General features: G+C 55.4%; 1 protein-coding gene across 3 annotated transcripts in view; it reads right to left on the reverse strand.

Moving 5' to 3' along the window:
- Window positions 1-2494, reverse strand: part of LOC101915083 (discoidin domain-containing receptor 2-like) — a 61210-nt gene extending 58716 nt beyond the window's left edge. Inside the window, exon 1 of one of the 3 annotated variants that reach the window (XM_055812907.1) lies at window positions 2390-2494. The gene's annotated coding sequence lies outside the window, so the exon portion shown is untranslated. Of the gene's footprint in view, window positions 1-1637; window positions 1756-2195; window positions 2328-2389 lie in introns of those variants that run through there. The other 2 variants (XM_055812924.1, XM_027778154.2) reach the window with 2 other exon arrangements.
- Window positions 2495-8477: the final 5983 nt, after the last annotated feature.

The raw sequence follows: 8477 nt of genomic DNA on the forward strand, positions 1-8477 counted from the left end.
GGGCAGGAAACCCTGAACAAGCAGCATACTCCTAAGACACCAGTTCTTGCATATTTCAACTGTTTTGAAATCCCTCTAGGACATCTTCAGAAGATGAGTGACCACATCAAATGGTGCAGAACTGCAGCAACAAGTAGCATTCCTGAAGTCATCCCAGAGTCCTACTGCCATTTCACCTTTGGACTCCAGCCAAGATAATTCCCCAGTATTTGGACACTAATAAAACTTTCTGACACTTTCTTCTCAATGACTATTTAGAATTCAAAGACCCAAATCTCCACTCTTATCCAACGAGCTACCTCAAGCCTCAATAGACAGCTGCATGTTTTGGACATCCTCCTTCGCTGCAAAGTTGACAGTTTTCACTAACACCCAGTTCCAGTTGCTCTTGGCTCTCTGTCCCTCACCACAGACCTGTGCTCTCCATGGCCAGGCTTGTCACTGCGCACAAAAACCACATTCAGGAAAGATGCAACAAATGAAGGTTTTCCTGGACAGTGAATTGAATGAAAAAGATGAAGGCTCCTGGGAAAGGCAAGGAGCCAGCTCCAAGGGAAAAGGCAGGTCACCTGGGCAATTCGCAGGGGAGGAGAAGGACAGAGCACCTCAAGGTCTCACAGGGACTGCTCCTGAAAGTTTAAGATGCTGCAGATTTTCAAACTGTAGCCTACAACCATCAGAAGGCCACAGATAACTTGGTAGCAGCAAAAGAAAGCTCATACACACTGACATCTGCCCAGGCAACAAGCACACACCTGGATAATAGATACAGGCCTTCTTAAAATATAATTACTTTTCTTAATTATACACCAGAGGCCAGAACCCACAGGCTGAGCAAGCCACAAGTGGCATGGGGGCTTCAAGTGGCAAGCCACAAGTGGCACAGAGCTTCTCTTGATTTCAACGGCCCACAGTACACAGACAATCAGATTAAACGGACACCAGAGCCTTTCTAATTTTATGGTCCACAGAGAGAAGGCAGGAATGGCTGATGGAAGAGCAGCAAGGCCTCTCTGCCCACACACACCACCGCTTCTGGCTCCACAACTGGAGAACTGCCACTAAAGGGCTTTTTTAAAGAACTTTCTTTTTCAGTGGAGTCAGTTGAAGAGACAAAGAAGAGCTCGGCATTTAAAACTGAAGCGTTTCAAAATGTTGGTTTATCTTTTAACTTCAAAAGAGGAATACAAGTGAAACAAATCTCAGTTGCTCCCTCACCAAATTTTTCCCTTTCTGCCTCCAACAAAGCAAGGCACCCTGAGCTCCACTTGATCAAGTTTTCTTTTCTTTCCTCTTCCCCTTTGGCTTACAAGATGCTGCTAGAGAAGCTGTGAGGAAATAGTCCTAGATTCTCATACTTTTGTCTTCTCCCACTCCCCCATTCCCTTACAGAAAATTCAGAAGCCAGGTGAGCCAAAGAAACAGCAAGCTAGCACATCCAGCGCAAACAGGAAGAAATGGAAAAGCACCGATGAACAAGAAACTGAAATACTGAGTATCAACCAGAAAAGGTCAAAACAAAAAGTTGAAAACCAAAGTTTTCCCACAGAGGTATACTTAAAGAAAAAAAAAAAAAGTCTTTCACAAAGGGAAAAAAACCCAAGCAGATGACACCGTCGGCCAGCACAAGCACCCACCTCTCAAGCTTACGAGGACAAACCAGACCGTGGGACCTGCGTGTAACTGCCACCACCGTTACACCGCACAGCTTACTCTGCCAGCTGCTGGCGGGGCCACAGAGCCCCCCAACGCGGCTCCAGCCGCGGGGCAGCAGGCGACGGCCGGTGCGGGTCGGTGCTTGGCCGCGGGGCGCGGGGGCAGCCCCCGCCGCGGGGGCACCCTGCGGAGCGGTGCTGAGCCCGCTGCCGGCCGGCGGCCTAACAAAGGCTGGAAACCCCACGAAATACTGCTGGCAGCGCTAATTAGAAAGGTCTCTCGCCGCACGTTACTGACTGAAAACACCGAACTGTCCAGAGTAGCGCTTCAACAGGTTTACGCGCTCCCGCGCAGCCGAGGGAGTAAGCCCCGCGCTGCAGCCCGCACGGCACCGGGCGGCGTGCCCCAGCCCCGGGCGACTCGCCCGCCCGGCCCCGGCCCCTGCCCGCCCCGGGCCGCAGCAGGAGCCGGGCGCGGCCGCAGGGGACCCGCTCGGCGCCCCCTGCCCCACGGGAGGCCCGGAGCCCCGCCGGCTTTACCGAAAGGCGCCCCGGGAGCGGCCCCGAGCTCCTCCCGCACTTACGGCCGCCCAGCGGCCGGCCGGGAACGGGGCGGGACGGCGGCGGCCACGGCGCCGGGCCCGCGGGCAGCCGGCGGGACGGGGCGGCCGCCCCGGGCAGCGCCTCCCCCGGTGGCGGCGGGCGGGGTGGGGCCGGGGAGCCGCCGCGCTTACCTGAGGGACCGGGCGGCGGCGGCGGGCGGGCGCGCTGCACCACGGCCCCCTTCCGGCCCCGAGCGGGCGAGGGCGGGGGCGGCCGCGGCCGCGCCGCTCTTAAAGCGACAGCTCGCGGGGGCGCGCGGCGCCGCGGGGCCGCGGGGGCGTCGCTGTGGCAACGCGGCGCGGAGGGCGGGAGCCGCGGCTCGCCCGGCGCTGGGCCGGGGCCGCCCGTGGGCAGCGCCCGGGGCCGCGTCGCCCGGGGCCTCGGGGCTGTGTCCCCGTGTCTCCACGTCCTCCGTGTGCCTCGGGGCCGTGTCCCCGTGTCCCCTCATCTTCCGTCTGCCTCAGCTCCCCACCATGTCCCCAAGTTCCCCATGTGCCTCAGGGCTGTGTCCCCATGTCCGCACGTCCTGCTTCAGGGCTCTGTCCCCGTGTACCCATGTCCTTCGTGTGCCTCAGCGCCCCGCCATGTCCCCACATCTTCCATGTGTCTCAGGGCCCCACCGTGTCCCTGCGTGCTCCGGGCTGAGTCACGTTCCTGTAACACCCAGGTGCCTCAGGGCTGAGTCACGTCCCGTGCACCTCAGGGCCCCACGGTGTCCCCATGTCCCCCTGTACCTCAGGGCTGAGCTGTGTCCCCATGTGCCCCAGGGCTGTGCCCCCATGTCCCCCTGTGTGTCAGGGCTGAGCTGTGTCCCCATGTGCCTCAGGGCTGAGCTGTGTCCCCATGTGTGTCAGGGCTGAGCTGTGTCCCCATGTGCCTCAGGGCTGAGCTGTGTCCCCATGTGCCTCAGGGCTGGGGCCCCACCATGTCCCCCTGTTCGTCAGGGCTGAGCTGTATCCCCCTGTGCCTCAGGCCTGTGCCCCCATGTCCCCGTGTGCCTCAGGGCTGAGCCATGTCCCCGTGTGCCTCAGGGCTGTGCCCCCGTGTGCCTCAGGGCCCCACCGTGTTCCCAGGGGACCCCCCATGCCTCAGGGCCATGCTGTGTCCCCATGTCCCTCTGGTGTACCTCACGCCCCCGCCACATTCGTAGGTTACCTTATATACATTAGAGCCCCCTCATGTCCCCCTGTTGCCCCTCATCCCTCAGGTCACCGCCATGTTCCTCAGCCACCACGGCATTGCCCTTGCTCCCCAGCCACTGCCACCTGCCCCAGGTCACCACCTTATCCCTGAGGGTCCCACCCCTGCCATGGTGCCAGCAGGTCCCTCCTGCTGGCCCAGCACCCCCAGAGCTGTGATGGCACTCAGTGGCGTGGGGCCACCGGCTGGTTACAACAGCCTCTCCCACACCTGCCTCTTTTTAACAAACTTGACATCGATTCAGCTCGTTTTTACAGTGATGTCAAAGGAGACGGACCCTTCCCTGGGGCTGCCCAGGCACACGGCCTCCAACAAGCTGAAGAAAGCAAATGTGAGTGGGAAACTCTCCCGGGCAGGAGAAAGGGAAGGAAGGAAAACCCTGTTTACCGGGGACAGGGTGTGCTCGGAGGAGATGTCCAGCACACCAGGTAAAAACATAGCCAAAACATCAGTGACCAGCTGGACAGAGTGACACAGCCTCCAGGCATAAAGTAGCTGGACTTTTTGAAGATACTGTTTATGAGCAAGTAACAGTGAAGAATGTTGCTTTGTCCAGGAAGCAGAAACACTGGGTGTCAGGGTAATCCCATCGTCCTTGTGATCAAACTTTCTGTCTCCCAAAAAGAATTTTTACTCCTTTTTTGCTGCACGAGTGAACACAAATCAGTTTTCAATTTGATGGCTTTTAGCTCGGTTGAGTAGCTCTCTAACGCTGCAAGGCAAGAAGAGGTACAGACCCTAGCACATCTTCACTAGATTGCTCATTTATTTATCATTTCCCCTGACTTTTGTCTTCTAAAGTCTTCTTTACAGCAGTCTTTTCAGCCTACCCTTTCTCAGACAACCAGTTGTGCAATGCAGTAGTGCAGCACGTAATATCTAGGTGAGGCAGTGCAACAAAAAAGCGTTTTAATATTTTCTCCATTACACTTCTGGGACACCGTCAGTCCAACCTAGGCAGAGCCAGAGGGTGAGCAACGCCCCTCACGAAAGCAGCTGTGTTTATAACTCCCATGGCATGCCTCCGCGGGGAGCAGTGGCGGTGCCCTCATTGCACAGCGAGGGGATGCAGTGCTGGCTCCTACATTTGGGGGCAACTTGAAAAGCTGCCACAGAGCTTCCTCTGCTAGTGAGGTTACGGACAGTCTTCTTACAGCTCCCTCAGAAAAAATACTGAGCACCTCTGTGGCTACTCTAGATGGGCATGGGGACAGGGGGTCAAGTGTTCATGTTGTCAGATCAGGGAAATATGGCCAGAGGTACCCCTTTAGGAGCATCTTGGAGTGCTGCATCTCAGTGTGCTTGGTCCCCTAGGACACATCTATTGTACTAAATTAAGCAGCTCCTGGGGACACTGCTGGGTACAGGGATGTGATTATATGTAACGGCAAACCGCCGGCATGGTCCCTGGCCTGGGTTTGACGTAGTGCATCCATCATGCTCCCCTGGGACCGTTCCAGGCAGGGAACATGGTGGGAATGTCCCAGGGGCTGCTCCCAGTACACATCTGGATGCTGTCTGCATTAGAGGCCAAGAGATTTTACCAAGCAGGGGTGTGTGCTGGAGCAAAGGACTCTGTGCCCGGTAGCAGGACTGGGGGACTCTGGGGCAGCAAGATGGGGCTGAGATCGCCTAAGGGGACTTGGACAAGGGAAGAGGTTGGAGGGACGGCTGGTATGAGGAAAGAAGGGGCTGGGGCTGGAGCATGTATACTCTGGAGCATGCAGAATGGGGAACTGGGGACTCTGGAAGATGAAGGAATGAGATGTAGGCTCTGGCCCGTGGACAGCAGGTGGTATTGGAGGCGTCTGGGGCAATAGAGCTGGGCTGCAAGGGCCCCCCTGTGCAGAAAAGGCAGCTACTAGCAGGAACCACAAGCCTTGCAGGGCTGGAAATTCAAGTACGGAACTGAGTCCTGGCATGTCCCTGCTACAGAGCCTGTCTGTTATCCCCCCAGGGCATTCCAGGGCTCCCAAAGCTGTCCTGGCAGGCTGCCCATCCCCTGTGAGCTCAGCTGGACCTGGTACACGTATCTCTAAACTGCCCTGGCAATGCACAGGCCTGGGAGTAGCTACAACAGGGCTGGGCAAGGCTCAGCTGCGTGACAGCCCTCACAGCACCGTGCTGTGGACCAGGAATGTGCACCCCTAGCAGCATCCTTCACTCCTGCCCTTGCTCTGAGCTGGTCCTGCCATGTTAGGTCGGGCCAAAAGCAAGTGCTGCAGCAAACAGGAACGTAGCAGGTAGGAGCAGGGGCTGACCACAACATGAAACGCTAGACTTCATGCAACAGATTACAGCAGTCCTTTTTGTATTTAGCTCATTCAAGCCACCAGGTTGGAAATGAGTTTTCAGCGGCTGCATTGACTTAAGCTGTCAATATCTGGCTTAGAGGTCGGTTGATGGCCGCCTTTGTTACATCTGCATTACCGTACACCTCAGCTTGCCATCCTGTGCTGTACGGAACAAGAAAACATCTCACCTGTAAGACTCAGCGATGGGGGTTTTATATTTCAGGCACCTGCATCTGTTTTGCTGCGTTATGCCCCATCGCGCTAGTTTGTTTGGACAGGTTCCGCTTTCCCCCCCCCCACCAGCCCTCTCGCAAGGCGGTGACAGGATCCCGAGCCATTTCTTGCGTGTGCGCCATTGCGGTGTCGCTGTTCGGGTGCCGGGAGCGCTGCAGGCCGCTGCCTCTGCGCCCTGCAACGCCTGCCTCTGCTGCCCCCTCGTGGTGCCTCTGGGCTCTGCTGGGCTTGGGGGAAGCCCTTGCTCACCGGGTTCGCAACCAACCCTGAAAGATTTCACCACCACCACCACCACCATTGTAGAAAGACCTTTCTCTTTCCCACAACCTTTACAATTCCAGAATTTTCCAAACTCCATCTTCAGTTGTTCCTTGTGATTGCACGCCTTCCCCTGCCTACACAAGGGATGCAGAGCCCCTCTGAAGGGCTCGTCCTGGGCCACCACTCACAGAAGTTGTGTTCCAGCTGCTACTTGCTCCACACAGTTCCCTGGCTGCACATGGACAGATTGCACTTTTTTTTTTTTTTTTAGTAGAAATTAAGCAGCTGCATTCTGTGAGTGATTCAGCTTTTTCAGCTGCAGTTTTTTTGAGATAAGCAGGTCCCTCTGCATTGCCGTGGGCTGCAGCTCCTTGCTCTTCTCTGTTTTGGCCTGCCGTGCTGCGCTTGGTTTTTCCACACCTCTTCTGCAATCACTGCATGTGTGATCCAGCTTCCTTCCATCTCTGGGTCACGTGTGGCTGCTTCAGTTCATTATGAAACATCTGAGTTCTGCTCTTATCGGGGCCTGAGGAACTAATTGCTGTTGCCATGAGAAGACCTGCTTTCTGAGACACATTGCTCAGTGAACAGCTATGTGAGGCACACTAGCTGTCTGTCATCACGTGGCATGGAAAAGATCTGATTTATGTCCCAGGTAAGAGGTTGGCCAAGGAGGTGGTGAAATCTCCATGCCTGGAGATTTTTGAAGTTGGTCTGAACAAAACCCTGAGCAACCCTGCAAAAGTTTGTTCTTCTACAGAGTGGAATGTTGGACTGAAGAGCTGAAGGACAAAGCTGGGGGCTGCAAAGGCACAGCGTGGCCTTTTGGGACTGACCTTCATGGCGAGGAGTCCTCATACATGAGATACATGAGTCTAGAGCATGGACATGCTTTGGAGAAGATTTTCCAGGTGGCCTTTCCCCAGGCAGGCTCTTCCCAGGGAGTGGGGCTGGGGAAATCCCGGGCAGATTACTCAGACTTTCCTCAGGATGCCTAAATTAGGGCAGCTGAATCCCAGCCTCAGGGGCTGGCTGATAAAGCAGCCCAGGAAATTCAGTAAGTTCAAAATATCATCCACTGAAAATCCTGGACTCTGCAATTCCAGCAAGGAGCCATGAGTGGCTCTTTGCAATAAGCCCCATGGCTGGACAAGGAGCAGAACCAGGTCCTGAGCCATATTTCTTTATTTCTAACTCAGGCAGCCTGCTCATGTCTGGGAGGCAGCAGCCCCACTCCAAGCTGCATCTTGCTTTTTAGCCCCCAGACAGCATCACATTCACTTTGTCCAAAAAATTGGTGGCTGATCCCATAATTCATGCACAGAACCACAAAGTGCTACTGAACTCCCAGTAACCCATAAACGCAGAAATGGCAGAGGTGTCAGTTAGAAGAGATCACTGGTGAACCCTAGTTTGACCTTCCCCTCAACCAACCCTCCTTCCCAGCATGTCCCATGGTTTTCTTTAGGGGCCTCCCAGCATTTCCCCAAGGAGATATCTTATCCCAGTGCCGTGGTTCATACCGTGCCCCATCTCCCCAACTGGAGCCGTAGCACCTGACCCAGGTCCATGAACCCTCTCCCAGTGCTGGGCACCAGTGTGTCGGTGTCTGGGTCCTGCTGTGGCTCTGACCCCACTATTCTTGCTGGTTGGACAGTTTTATTTCCCCAGGAAGGTCAGCACTTCCCAGCACACGGCAGCGTGGCAAATCTTAATTTTAAAATCTCAGATGAAACATGTTGTGAAAGTCTGATCTTGGCAGTTTTATTCTTACAGCGTAACAGAGGGAGGAAAGCACACAGGATCTTTGCACTCTCGTCACTTCAAGAGCTGAGCTACTTTCTGCTAATTTGTGAGAACTGACACTAAATTACAACATGCAAATAAAGGCACTGGAAAAAGTTATGCAACAGTGACAGGTAGGTTAGCAGAGTACAAACCCGACCCAGGAGAGTAAACCTAAGTCCTACAGCCTTTTGTTACAGCTCTTGGAAACCACAGTCTCTCATCGCAGCCACAAACAAAATCAGCAGTGAAAACTGCACGGCTCTTCCTGCAGTCCTGGTCTTTCATCGAAGTCTCTTCTGGCCACTGCTGGCCCCTGTGTCACCAGAGTCCTGGTGTCCCCTTGGAGGGGTGCAGGAGTTCACAGGCCACCTGCTGCTGACGATGGTGCTCCAGCAGCTGATGTCCGAGAGCAGGAGCAGGAGGTCAGCTTCTCACACACAGT

The sequence above is a fragment of the Falco peregrinus genome, chromosome 1 (assembly GCF_023634155.1).
Source record: "Falco peregrinus isolate bFalPer1 chromosome 1, bFalPer1.pri, whole genome shotgun sequence".
NCBI lineage: Eukaryota > Metazoa > Chordata > Aves > Falconiformes > Falconidae > Falco > Falco peregrinus.